This window comes from Mobula hypostoma, chromosome 17 (assembly GCF_963921235.1).
Source record: "Mobula hypostoma chromosome 17, sMobHyp1.1, whole genome shotgun sequence".
Classification (NCBI taxonomy): domain Eukaryota; kingdom Metazoa; phylum Chordata; class Chondrichthyes; order Myliobatiformes; family Myliobatidae; genus Mobula; species Mobula hypostoma.
In genome coordinates, this window is record NC_086113.1 from 54,746,676 (window position 1) to 54,760,103 (window position 13,428).

Here is a 13,428-nt window from a genome sequence, read left to right on the forward strand (position 1 = left end):
TCCTTGCCATAGAGGGAGTACAAAGAAGGTTCACCAGATTGATTCCTGGGATGCAAGGACTTTCATATCATGAAAGACTGGATCAACTAGGCTTATACTCGTTGGAATTTAGAAGATTGAGGGGGGATCTTATTGAAATGTATAAGATCCTAAAGGGATTGGACAGGCTAGATGCAGGAAGATTGTTCCCGATGTTGGGGAAGTCCAGAACGAGGGGTCACAGTTTGAGGATAAAGGGGAAGCCTTTTAGGACCGAGATTAGGAAAAACTTCTTCACACAGAGAGTGGTGAATCTGAGGAATTCACTGCCACAGGAAACAGTTGAGGCCAGTTCGTTGGCTATATTTAAGAGGGAGTTAGATATGGCCCTTGTGGCTGAAGGGATCAGGGGGTATGGAGGGAAGGCTGGTACAGGGTTCTGTTCATACTGAATGGCGGTGCAGGCTCAAAGGGCCAAATGGCCTACTCCTGCACCTATTTTCTGTGTTTCTATGTTTCTCTGACTGCAAAAACTAACCCAGTGTAGCTAAAATTAAGTCATTAAATCAATGAGTACTCTGTAAAATCTAACCAACTCATTCAACCATCAATGCAAAGATCAATAGCTAGGGTTACCATGCACCCTAATATTTGATGAACCAACCATCACACACAAATCCTACACTAATCCCATTTTATTCTCCCCACAGCCCCATCAATTTCTCCCAGATTCTATCACTCGCCTACAGACATTGACATAGAACAGTACAGCCCAGGAACAGGCTCTTTGGCCAACAATGTTGTGCTGAAATAGCTAAAAAGTAAAGCAAAAAAAAACCCAAAATCTAATCCCTCTTACCTACACAATGTCCATATACCTCCATCTTCTGCACATTCATGTACCTATCTATATGTCTCTTAAAAGCCTCTAATGTAGGCAGCACATTTCAGACACCCACCACTCTGAGTAAAATCCTCACCCTTCACATCCCCTTTGAACCTTCAATACATGCCCTCTGGTGTTAGACACTTCAACCCTGGGAAACAGATACTTCCTGTCTACTCTATCTGTGCCTCTCATAATCTTATAAACCTCTATCAGATCTCTCCTCAGCCTCCACTGCTCAACCCAAGTTTGTCCAGTATCTCATGATAGCACATGCCCTCCAAACCTACAAGAGGGAAAATTTACAATGGCCAATAGTCTACCTACTCCCACATCCCAAAGATGATGCTGGAGGAGAACTCCAATGATGAACAGTGACTGTTGCAATGCTGTAGGGAGAATATTAGAGAGTGTGCAGCAATCTTTTGTGTGGGTGAATATGCTTGACTGTGGGTGAATACCGCAGTGTGTAAAGGAATAAATTCACCAGGCAAAGAATATCACCTAGATCACTGGCCACCACTAACTTCTGCATGCTGACACCAGAACCAAAATGCCTATTGGCATGCCAGGAAGAGCCCTTTAGCTTGCTGCTAATGGGGCAGATTAACATCGACATCTCTAAACCTTTAGGTGCTGGGCAATTACCTATCTCATGGATTGTTGGAGCTAGCTATTAATCTGGTACAGTTGCTACAACCTTGAGGGCTGCCACTACTTACAGATCTCCATATTTCCATCCAAAAATAGGGGCATCTCATTGGATCGATAACAACCCAGTCGGTGTTCCTGGAAGTTTCTATACTGTACCTCTAGGTTTCAGAAACAGCAATTGTCCTTCATCCTGGTGAACCCATGCAGCTTTGATATTTATTGAAGTGGAAACACCCAATGAGGAGCATTACTAATATCTAAGATGACATTCAGTGAATGAGGTGATGCCAGCAGATGAGGTGAGGTCACTGGACCTACAGGCAAAGACAATTTAACATTACACCAGGCAATTACAAATGGAGGCTCAGATGATGTGGTAGACTTGAGAATGGATCAACATGTGTTAATTCCAGATAGCAATAACAACACATTATATTAAGAACTCTAGAATCTAAAGTAAAAACTCAATGGTGCCAGAACATGAACTCAGTAAATTGTTTGAATTATAGGACTTGGATTTATCAGCCTTCCAAAGCACAAAGTGAGAGGGCAGAATTGCAGACGGATTGGCCCAGCTATCTGCAGTGTAACATTTGGACGTATTACTTGCTAACTGGTATTGACATTGGTTTATTGCCACATGTACCAAGATACAATGAAAAGCTTTTGTTTGCTTTCCAGGTAGACCATCAAGATAGTGAAAAAGGAAAGCAAAAAACAGAGTAGAGTGTTAAAGAAAGCACGGTGTAGGTAGACAAATAAAATGCAAGGGTCAAGATGAGGTAGACTGGGAAACGCAGAGCACGTTTATTGTATGAGAGGTTCATTCAGGAGTCTTTAACAATGTCCTTGAGCCTGGTAATGCATGTTCTCAAGCTGTTGTGTCTTCTGCCTGACAGGAGAGGAGAGAAGGGAGAATGACTGGAGTGGGAGGGGCTCTTGATTATATTGGTTGTTTTTCCAAGGCAAAGGAAAGTGTCAACAGAGACAAAAGAGGGGACATTTCCCATGCTACATTGATGACTGCACTGGTGCTGCTTCACGCACCCACGCTGATCTTGTCAATTTCCTCAACTTTGCCTCCAACTTCCACCCTGACCTTATATTCACTTGGTCCATTTCTTTCTCCCTTTCTCAAAGTTTCATTCTCCATACCTGTGAACACTGTCTACCAACATTTTTTATATAACTATTGATTCCCATGGATATCTTGACTATTCCCCTTCCCACCCTGTGTCCTGTAAAAATGTTATTCTCTTTTCTCAGTTCCTTTTTCTCTGCTGCATCTCTTCCCAGAATGAGGCTTTCCTTTATTGGACATCAGGAGTATCTACGTTCTTCAAAGAATGAGATTTCCCTTCCTCCAACATTGAAGCTGCCCTCACCCGCATCTCTTCCATTTCCTAAACATCCGTTCTCACCCCACCTTCCCGTCACCTTACCAGTGATAGAGCTCCTCTTGTCCTCACCTACCACCCATAAGCCTTTGCATCCAGCACATCACTCTCCACATTTTCAGTCATCTTCAACGGGATCCTGCCATCAAATGTACCTTTAGCTCTCACCCACTCTCCACTCTCCTCAGGATCACTTCCTCCATGATTCCCTTGTCCATTTGTCCCTCCCCACTAATCTCCCTCCTGGCACATATCCTTGCACGAGACAGAAATACAACACCTGCCCATTCACCTCCTCCGTTACCTCCATTTAGGGCCCAAACAGTCGTTCCAGGTGAAGCAACACTTCACTTGTGAATCTGTTAGGGTCATCTACTGCATCCAGTGCAGCCTCCTGTATACTGGAGAGACCTGATTTAAATTGGGAGACCGCTTGTCTAGCACTTCCCTTCCATCTGACACAAGCAGAACTTCTGGGGTGCCAACCATTTTAATTCCTATCCACATTTCTGTTCAACATGTCAGTTCCTGGCCTCCTCTCTCGCCATGATGAGGCCACTCTCAGGGTGGAGCCATCTAGGTAGCCTCCAACTGATTGCATGAACATCAATTTCTCGTTTAGGTAATTTTTTTTCCCAGTCCTTTTCTTCCATTTCCCATTCTGGTTTCTTACCTCTTCTCCTCACCCGCCTATCACATCCCCCTGGTTCCCTTTTCCCCTCTCCTATCAGATTCTTTCTCCTCCAGCCCTTTACCTTTCCCACCCATCTGGCTTCACCTATCACCTTCCAGGTAGTCTTCCTTCTGCTCCCCTATTATTTTATTCCAGCATCTTTCCCCTTTCTTTCCAGTCCTGAAGAAGGGTGGACTGTTGATTCACTTCCATAGACATTGCTTGACCTGCTGAGTTCCTCTAACATCTTGTATATGTTGTTCTGAATTTCCAGCATCTGCAAAATCTCTGGTCTTTACAACAGGAGGAGGCTGGAACTCATGATAGATTGGGGCTGTGATCACAACTCTCTGCAATTTCTTATGGTCTTTGTCTGAGCAGTGCCATTCCAAGATTTCTATGGTGCATTAAAAAATTGGTCAAAGTCACTGAGGGCATGCTGAATTTCCTCAGCCTTGTAAGAATGCACTGCACTGAAACTATACTCTTGTGATTTTGTCAGACAAGCAAGAGGACCACCCATCTTTCTTCCCTGCTTTGCTTCCTATCTGTATTTCGATCAGGAAGCCAAAAACAGAGATGAAATAAAATAATGAACTGCAGGATGTGGTTTCCCTCCTTGATGTGCTTTTTGATCAATATCGGAAAGAGTCATGATTTAGATCACACCAATTTCTTATCTCCACCAGGTGGACCTGAAGCAGCAAATTGTGCACAGCCCTACATTGAAAATCTCCTTCGCTTCCTGAATCGAACACTGTTTTCAGAAAAGGACAAGATCATTGTCCTGCAGAGCTTGGCTGGGATCTGCTACAATAATCCCAGCAACCAAAACCTCGTGGTAGATTTGCAAATTCTGATTACACTGGTTACTATACTCAACACCAGAAACACTCACCATATGAGCATCAAGGTCAAATTTTGGGCATGTTACTTGCTGAATGTACTGTGTTGCAACAATGTTCCTGTAATTAGGCGCCTCAATAAGATTAAACATCTTCACGCCAGCCTAATACATGTGTCAGAGATCTCATGGTTGGGTTGGCCAAAAAATTACGCTCAAGTGTTGATCCATCTCTTAGGGTTTGAAAAGCCAAACAGAGCTTTCTAACTATGTACAAAAAGTTTATTAAGTCATTAACTTGTGTTTGTTGCTTAGACATGCAATTATTTCATAAATAAAATTATCAGGTTACTCCTAACGATTGTGTCTGTGTCTTGGAATTAATTCACCATCCCACACACAGTTACACCCGCTCTGTTTCTTCATTGTGGTGCAATTAAAGAATGTTTGCTCTCCCTCTTTTTTATTTCAAAAGCAGCTGCTCTACCCAGTGTGGCTCAGGTTACTTTTGCTGGTATAGATGATGTTTGCATTTATTTCCATGCAATTGGTCTTTAGAACACCCAATATAAATGAAACAAATTTGAAATTAGTATATATAGATATTTCAAGAATAATGTAATTAAGGGATTAACCTTATTTAGCTTAACAATAAAAATCTAGACACTGACTTCCATTTCATATACTTCTCTTTAAGTGGTCAAGTACCTATGCATAATATTTAACTTCAATTGATTTCAATGTTGAAGTGATACGACATATATTATATTGCTTTCTTTTGAATCTGGTGTAAAAATGCATAGATTACTTTTATCTCCAACTCTGGAGCAACAAGCACATACTACAGTAACTATGGGCAAAGCAATGAGTTTGGAAATTAAGTGGTTATCAGGGAGTAAAGGCATTTTACACTTTACAGTCACTGTGGCCTCAAAGTTCAAAGTAAATTTATTATCAAAGTACAGACTGTACATGGCACCATATACTGCGGTGAGATTCATTTTCTTGCAGGCATTCACAGTAGAACAAAGAAACGTAATCCAATCATGAAAAACTACACATAGAGACTGACAAGCATCCAACGTGTAAGAGATGACAAACTGTACAAATATGAAAAAGAACAAATAATAATGATTAATTAATCAATAAATAAATACATAAATAATACTGAGAACATAAATTGTAGAATCCTTGAAAGTGAGTCCATAGGTTGTGTTTAATTGTGTTCAGTGACAATTTAACCAGGTTTTTTTTTAAATCAAAATCATTCCTGTTTTGTATTCATGTTTAACTTACCTATTTCCTAATCAGTAATAAACTCTCATAGACAGATCACCTATTAAATATGTGCGCTTATGTCCTTCAAGCATTTAACACTTTCCTAAATATATGATGCCTTAATACAGGCTTTCAATTCATCTGCTATAGTATTTGACAAAACTCCAGCTAGACCAAAGTCACATCTTCCATTAATTTCGGAATCAAAATCAGAATCAGATTTAATATCACTGGCATATGTCGGGAAGTTTGTAGTTATGCTGCAGCTGTACATTACAATACATAATAAACACTGTGAATTATAATAAGTATATATATATAGTTAAAATTAACTACGTAGCGCAAAAAAAAGTAGTGAGGTTGTGTTTATGGGTTCAAGCCCATTCAGAAATCAGATGGCAGAGGGGAATACCCCATTCCTTAATCATTAAGGGTGTGCCTTCAGGTTCCTGTACCTCCTCCCTGATGGTAGCAATGAGAACAGGATCCTGGGTGATGGGTGTCCTCAATGACTGATGTTGCCTTTTTGAGGCATTGCTTGTTAAAGATGTCCTGGATGTTGGGGGGGAGACTAGTGCCCATGATAGAGCTGACTGATCTCACAACTTTCTGCAGCTTCTTTCGATCCTGTGCAATGGCCAGCAGCCCCCTCCCTCACCTCCTCCCAAACCATACAGTGATGCAGCCAGTTAGAATGCTCTATAGACATTTGCGAGTGTCTCTGGTGACATAGCAACTCTCCTCAAACTCCTAATGAAATATAGTTACTGTCGTGCCTTCTTTCTAGTGCATCAATATGTTGGGCCCAGGATAGATCCTCAGAGATGTTGACACCCAAGAACTTGAAATTGTTCACTCTCTCCACTTCTGATCCCGCTATGTAGACTGTTGTGTGTTCCCTTGTCTTTATTACTGTGTCTAAGATCTTGCAAGGTAAAACCTAATCCTTCAATGGGTGCCTTGTGAGCCATTGTTTATTCATCCCAGAGAATGAGGTTACAATCTTTTAGAATCTTTTTCCTTTGCCTGGCCAATGTCACATGGTGGTGCCATCTCATTTGTCCAACTTATGGGAGTTTAAAAACCAAATGTGTAGTTCCTTTCCCCGTCAAGAATATTGAAGTAATATCTGATGATGTCATGGCTCGGGCAATCACGTTACCTCTTTGAACGTCAGCCAAATGTAGATTAATAAGGAGAATTTCTCCCATTCCTCTAGAAGCAGCCAAAGAAAAATTATTAATTGTAACCTAATAGTGTTTGAGGTATTTGTCTTGTATTTTGCTAAACTTGGCTCATTCTCTCATATGTTTTCATCTAATTTGTTTAAATTGTAACTGGTATCCCACAGAAACCCAATGCACAAATTTTCAATTTCTCCCTGTTCAGGTAGATAAAAGCACTGAGATCAGATCCACCCAAATAGCTAGCATCTCAAACAGACAGTAGATTTGAAAATGATCTCATCAATTTTTGCTGGAGAAAATGAGAATTAAGCCCCCTTTGGGCAAGAGAGGGCTTCAGATGTGGGGGCTCCCCCTCTCCACACACCTGATGAATCCAAAGGAACGGCAGAGACCGATACAGTTTGGTACCAGCAGTGTCACAGGAGTTGCCAGTTGACATTGAACCCAATGTAGGACTGCCTTAGGGACTCCAGCTCCAGATTTTTCCCTTGGTGTTTACTCCTAAAGTCTTTCCCATGAGTGGGTATAGCCACAAGGCAGCAGAGGTTTGAGATCAGAGTTTTCCTTCTCCCAGATGAGCTCCAACTACAGCTAACAAAGCCCCATCTGCCCAGAGTGACTGGTTTTAAGGCACCAGTAACCTGCCTTTGCCCCTTCTCCTGTCAGTAGAAACGGTTCAGTTGGGCTTAGTAGCTAAGCCACACGTGAAGAGCTGGACTTGGTTGTCAGAGGCTATTTGAAGTGCACGCCATTGGGAGCATTTAATAGGTAGTGGGAGTTTGTCCCCATTACCACCCCCAGCTATAACAACCTTAAGGAAACTCGTGATCAGTTTTATTCATAAAAATTCAAATGTTTACAATGCAAAACATAGAAGTCAACATTTTCATCACAACTCATATTAGTCCATTCACTTATTCAGTTATCATACAATCACAATATCAGTTATTGTACAAAGGAAATAACTTTTGAGCAAATATTTCATGGAGTTTAACATAGCTTCCGACTAACTTATAAGGAATTGAGGAACTTAAGTTGTGGCTGTCCTCCACAGAACCTTCATACTGATTAGATTTAAATTCGTATTTATTCATTGCAATTACATTGAAACACATAATGAAATGTATCCTGTGCAGTAAAAACCAGCACACCCAAGGATGTGCTGGGGGCAGCCCACAAGTATTGCCAACCTGGGCCCTCGTAACTCCTCTGGACCCTTGTGACTTCTTCGGGGCCATGCCTCCAGTCTTTGACCTTCAGCTTTGTCCTCTGAACTTCACCAGATTTGATCTTCAGGTCCCTACTTCCAGAGTCGCACAAACCTTGACTTTCAGATAGGCACAGACCTCCACCTAGGTCCTACCTGTTGTGTATTTAATATTCAAAGGTTCAAAGGTTCATTTATTATCAAAGTATACAAATCCGAAATTTTTCTCCTCTGGGTAGCCATGAAACCAAGAAAGAAACAAAAGGCAGCACAATAATCATCCCCCAAATCCCTCCTCTTGCACAAAAAAATAACAAACAAAAATGAAACAGGCACGTCAATTCCCAAATCTCTCCTTCTGCACAAAAAAAAGAACAAAAACAACAAATACGAGATTTCAATAATATTTGAGTAACCTTAATTATATATAATTGGTTTTTGTTCATTTAAATAATCAATTACATATTACAGTATATGTATTAATTTCATACGTCATCACACTATCAGGTGTCACATGCGTGCCTCACTTAAAGTAAAGATGAGGTAGACCTGAACCCCTGGACTCCCTTTGTTTCTTTGAATTAATTTAATGTTTTAAAGTTACAAAAAATAAAAGTACCATTCCTCAGTATGTCATGAAGTTGTACAGTACAGAAATGGCCTAGCACACCCATGATGACCTTTTATACCTGTTTGTAGGGTAATGTAATGGGTGACAGATGACACATACTGTTCATAATAGTGTTACATGCTCAAGGAGATCTGTTTTTTTTGTGACAATGATGTAATGGTTTTTTGGAGGTCACCTGATGTGATTTTCCTGCCGATGTGAGGTCACGTGATGGCATGTGCCCCGTGATGCAGTTAGTTTTTGTTTTTTGAGTTTGTAGATTTCCAGGTAGAACGTGCTGTCACTCTGTTTCTGTTGCGTTTGTTTTTGTGACACAGTTTCATTTTTAAAACGGTTGTACGTTCTGTTGAAAGATTCCATATTACTTGGACTGGAAATTTGTGGCTGGAAGTGCCAATTTACTCAATTCGGACATTTGAAGGGAGAGTGAAGAATTCGTCAAAGGATCGAGAGAAGTCGGCATCGTTTGGCAGTTTAATAAAGAATCAACCTTATTGAGTCTTCGTTGGAGAGAATCTGCATTGAGATAATTCTTGCAAGAGGGCAATGAGTTCATGCAAAAAGGTGCTCTCTCTCTAAAGGAATTTAAAGTCAGTTGATTTAAACTGTTTATTTTCGGCATTGGGAATCCTGTGGACAGAACCAGCAGTAAAGGTGCGTCTGTGAAGAAATCCTTCTCCAGAGAAGTCTCTCCCAATTGAATGTGTAAAACTGTTGGACTTCCGAAGTTATCGCTTTAAGAACTATATCTCACTGTATCGCTTTAAGAACTGTTTTCGCATTTAACGCTTTAAGAACCAGAGCCAAGTGGAGTTGGTGAACAGCTGCGTACCTGTTAACCTCCGGTTAAAGTTTTCCTTTGTTTTTTTTTCCTTATCGTTTATACGTGTTTAATAAATGTTTGGTGGTTTTTATAAAACCTGTCTCGGTTAATACTCATTGTTGCCAGTTATGTAACAATAGAAACTGATCTACATAACTCACAAACACCATCATTGAGTTGTGTTCACTTTAAGAGATGGTGTCTGACATAATGACGTCATTGTAAGGTGACTGCTTTTGTTTGTAATGGAAATGAAGTCTGCAGCTTGTGTTAAGCACATAAAATGACTTGTGCATGTTTTAGTCACAAAATCGTACATTAGTCAGCTGGACATATTGGATGATTCCAGAGTACTCAACGACATGTTAACCAACACAGTTGATTTGAAGCTGTAGAGTTTTGGAGGAAGCACACTACCATGTGGTTTGCACGGGCAGAAGCACACTTTGCGCTGTGAGAAATCACCGTGGACAATACCAAATTATACTACGTCATAGCATGGCTAAGTAGTTCCACTGCAGCCAGAGTGGTGAGTATACTAAAGGGCACGCCTGCACGTGATAAATATGTCACTGAAAACTCACCTATTACAGACTTTTGGACTGTCTGAGTCTGAGTGTGCCAAATAGTTGCTCTTGTTGTGTCTGCACAACTACATATCGATTAAATAAAAGCATGGACGTGGGAGATGGTTTTAATTAGTGTGTTCACATTACAGCAAGATAGAGCAGAGAGAACAATGCATATGCGTAGACAGCAGATCAGTACGTAGTGCTAAGTGGGGGGAGGTCGTTGCTCTAAAAGAAATAGATCCATACATTACACTTCCTCCTCCTTTAGTTTAATGCAACATAAAACTGGATATGTACAAAATATTCAATTTCCCTTTCATAAACGCATATTTGAAATAAACATGCTTCCACAATAACAGTCCATAACTAACATAACAGTTCTAGAGATTCAGTCCTTTGGGTGGCACTCTGTTTCTTTCAGGATAGAGTGGCAGCAGGTTTGGGAGGTGTCTTGTCTCAGGCAAAGTTTTCGGTTTCTGGTGTCACATTGCTGTCAGTGACTCCATCACTGAGAGGCAAGTCTGAGGACTGTAATGTGTCCGTCCTATTGGACGCAATCAACTCAGGTATGTTCTTCGGCTGACATCCAGTATCTGGTTCACATGATGTCTCAATATCTGATCTCCAACATCAACTGTGTACATCAGTGGTCAAGTTCTTGTAACTATCCTACCATGTTCACTTGCCTTGGTAATCACATGCTAGGACTTCCTGTCCAATCTCGAAGCTTCTTGCTGCTTCACTTGGCAACTGGCTGGACTGTTTATTCTGTACTTCCCTCCAGAGGTCTAGTTTGAAAAGGTCTATGCGAGATCTCAGTTTGTTGTTCATGAACAGCATTGCTGGTGTTTGATTTGTCATTGCATGAACAGAGTTCCGATACACAAAAAGGAAGTTGTCCAACTTGTGCTGTAGAGAAATGTCCTCCTTGTCCATCATTTTAATGGGCTTCTTGAAGGTCTGGATAAAGCTTTCAGCTAACCCATTCATTGCTGGGTGGTGAGGAGCTGACTTGAACTGTCTGGTGCCATTTTTCATGAACAGCCAGAATTCTTCTGATGTTTATTGTGGTCTGTTGTCACTCAAAATTTGTTCTGATAAGCCACTTCTGGCAAAGGTAGTCCTCAGATCGGAGACAGTCTTTGCTGAGGTGGTTGACTTCATTTCTATAACCTCTGGCCACTTTGAATGAGCATCTACAGCAATCAGGAACATGGAGTCCATGAATGGCTAAGCAAAGTCAATATGTACTCTTTGCCATGGTGAAGATGGCCACTCCCATGGGTGTAATGGTACCTGTGATGTGCATTTTGAGCTTTTTAGCATCCTGAACAGCTTTTAGCCAAGTCTTCGACCTGTTATCTAATCCCTTTTCAAACACTTTCTTATTAGCATTAAGTTTTAGCATTGACTGTGACAGTCTCTGGTTAGTGCTGCCATTTGGGCTGCAGTTGCCTGTTGATGTCACATTGAGAGCTTTGTCTGAGTGCTAGTCTAGTTGTATTTTCCTCAACCATTCACGTCCAAAAGTGCTGGCCCTTAACTTTTCAATACATAAAGCTCTAACTATTGTGTTTGGCCTCTATACATCACATTTACTTTCAATTTGCCTTTGGGTGACACTTTTTCACCAGTTCAAGTCTTTAGCATCACTGAAGTCTTCTCTAATGCTATCTTAGAAAACAGTCTGTTGTAGTCAGACTCTAGAATTATGGACAAAGCTGACCCTGTATCCAGCTCCATTTTCAGATTTACACCAGACACAACTATTGTAATCCAAAAGATTTTGTGATCTGCTTCAGTTACACAATGTAGTTCTAGGCATAGAAGTGCACCTTTGTCAGACCCTATGTTGTCTGATTCTGTGTTACATTCAGTAACTTTATGCATTTGCTTAATTTTGTCCTGAGGACTTTTCACTCAGTTGTGCTTTTTGTCTGCTTTGCACATTCTCTCTATGTGACCCTGTCTGTGACACTTCCTGCAGTTTTTTTCTTTGAACCAACAGTCATTTCATCATGTGAGGATTTATCACATTGATAACTACTTTGGCTTTTTGCACCATTCAGGGACATTTTGTGCATTTCACATTCTAATCTCCTTTTCTGTAGTTCTGCTGAATCCTTTGCTGCAGTCTCTAATGATATTGTAAAGGTTAATTCCAGTTCTAAGGTTAGCTTTCTGCCAGTAGCCTCGTTTGAGTGTTTTGACTATGCATGTCACATACAAGCCTATCCCTTAATACGTCAGATAGCCCATCTCTAAAGTCACAGTACTGAGAAGGTTTATTCAGTTCTGCAATGTATTCAGAAAGGCATTCATCTTTTGACTGATTCCTTTTGTAAAATCTAAATATCCCAACTAGTACAAGCAGTTTAGGACTCAAGTGATTTTGTAAAGTTGTAACAATTTCATTGAACGTCTTGCTTGCTGGCTTTGCAGGGATTAATAAGTTGCATAAGAAACTGTACGCTCTTGGGCCCATTAAGCTAAGAAGTACAGGGGCTTTCTTTTGCTCCTTCATATTGTTCGTGTTACAACACAGACCAGCCCTCTCAATAAAAGACCTCCCGCCTTGATTAGCACTATCAAATTCATTGACTTTCCTGACTGAAGCCATTATTTTCATTTTCAATTCAGCCCAATGTTCAGGGGATATTTGTGTGGAGTTCTGCATAGGTACATTCCAATGAGACAGGGCAAGGATGGTAGGGTACAGGAACCGTGGTGTACAAAGGCTGTTGTAATTCTAGTCAAGAAGAAAAGAAGAGTTTACAAAAGGTTCAAAAAACTGGGTAATGATAGAGAACTAGAAGATTATAAGGCTAGCAGGAAGGAGCTTAAGAATGAAATTAGGAGAGCCGGAAGGGGCTATGAGAAGGCCTTGGTGGACAGGATTAAGGAAAACCCCAAAGCATTCTACAAGTATGTGAAGAACAAGAGCATAAGGCGTGAGAGAATAGGACCAATCAAGTGTGACAGTGGAAAAGTGTGTATGGAACCGGAGGAGATAGCAGAGGTACTTAATGAATGTTTTGCTTCAGTATTCACTATGGAAAAGGACCTTGGCAATTGTAGGGATAACTTGCAGTGGACTGAAAAGTTTGAGCATGTAGTTATTAAGGAAGAGGATGTGCTGGAGTTTTTGGAAAGCATCAAGTTGGATAAGTCACCGGGACTGGATGGGATGTACCCCAAGCTACTGTGGGAAGTGAGGGAGGAGATTGCTGAGCCTCTGGCGATGACTTTTGCATCATCAATGAGGACGGGAGAGGTTTCAGATGATTGGAGGGTTGC